Raw genomic sequence first — 1,723 nt, forward strand, 5'->3', positions numbered from 1 at the left:
GATACTATATTCGTTATGCTTTAGAAATTTTAAGAATTCCTTGGCTTCTTTGTCAGTCACTGATTCATTAACAGTTGGTTCAGGCCCCGCCGGCTTCTCTTTCTTTTGCTCAATTGCTAATGATTTTTCTTTAACCTATTCAAATTTTGTACTTGGGGTATAACGTCTTCCACTGCGCGTATAAAAACCCTCGTCTTGAACTTCCTCTGATGTATTAATTGGGGTCTCCTCTCTTGGGAATGTCACATTGCAACTATAGTTCCACGGTACCCTTTTGCTATCCTTGTAAGGGAAAGCAACGGGCTTATGGATCACGACCTTTGGCGCAACTTGTGCCCCAGCTTCATTCATTCTCGGACGTGATATGATAACCACTGGGTGGTTGGCTTTGTAAACACCCTTCATCGATCCTTCTTCGGAGGCACACACATCTGTTTTTCCGGGCTCTCGACATATTTAAAGAATTCCAGCTCCTTATTATCCATCAATCCTTGTACTAAAGCCTTGAATTGGTTGTATTTCTGAATCTCATGATCCTCTTAACCGTGGAACTCACAATAATTCTTCACTTCTCGAGGTTTGACCCTTGAATTCTGTGCTATCAACCCTCTTTCCACCATTTTCTTCCAAACTTCCTCCAACGGGGTATTCACTTCTGCAATACTCAGTTTAATTTTTTTCCCCAAACTCTTGATTATCGCATTTATTCCCTTATCCCCATGGTTAGGTAATGGGTTCTCTGTATTGGATGCATCATCAAATTTCACAATCCCCATGTTGATGAGTCTTTCAACCAATTTCTTAAAAGTGGTGCAGTTTTCTATCGAGTGTCCCATGGCTCCGCATGGTATTCACATTGGGCATTTGCGTCATACCATTTGGGGTATGGAGGTTGCGTTGGCTTTAGATAGAAGGGAGACACGTCATGTGCATCAAATAAACTCTGGTATAACTCCTTGTACGTCATTGGAATGGGCGTAAATTGAAGTTTTTCCCTGTTTTGTTTTGTGTTGGGCTCTTGTCTGGGTGGGCCCTACTGTCCAGTAGTTGTCGACATTGGTTGGTTTACGGTGATCGATTTCGAATATGAGCTCACATTATTCACCTCGTGCTCTTTCTTTCTCGGTGCTGACCTCTTAGCGTTTTCCCCAGCCTCTATTTTCCCACATCTTATGGCATTTTCTATCATTTGTCTAGACATTACTATGTCCGAAAAACTCTTGGTTGCGCTACCCAACATGTGGTTAATAAAAGGTGCCTTCAGGGTATTGATGAAGAGCATAGTGGTTTCTTTTTCCAACAGAGGGGGTTGGACCTGTGTGGCCACTTCTCTCCATCGCTGGGTTACTGCCTAAAGCTCTCATTATGTTTTTTCTCCATATTCTGTAAAGTGATTCTATCAGGGGCTATGTCCGCCACATGACCGTACTGCTTCATGAAGGCTTGTGCTAAATCTTTCCATGAACTGATCTGGGCGCGACTCAGTTGGTTGTACCATCTAGAAGCGGCCCCAACCAAACTTTCTTGGAAGCAGTGAATTAATAGTTGGTCATTGTTGACATGGCCTGCCATTCGTCTGTAGAACATAGTGATGTGAGCTTCGGAGCAGCTAGTCCCGCTGTATTTCTCAAATTCCGGAGTTTTGAACTTGGAAGGGAGTACCAGGTCCTGAACCAAACTTAATTCCTTAGCATCGATTCCACCACAATAGTCGGTGCTTTCC

Source organism: Gossypium hirsutum, chromosome A10 (genome assembly GCF_007990345.1).
Source record: "Gossypium hirsutum isolate 1008001.06 chromosome A10, Gossypium_hirsutum_v2.1, whole genome shotgun sequence".
NCBI classification, from domain to species: Eukaryota; Viridiplantae; Streptophyta; class Magnoliopsida; order Malvales; family Malvaceae; genus Gossypium; species Gossypium hirsutum.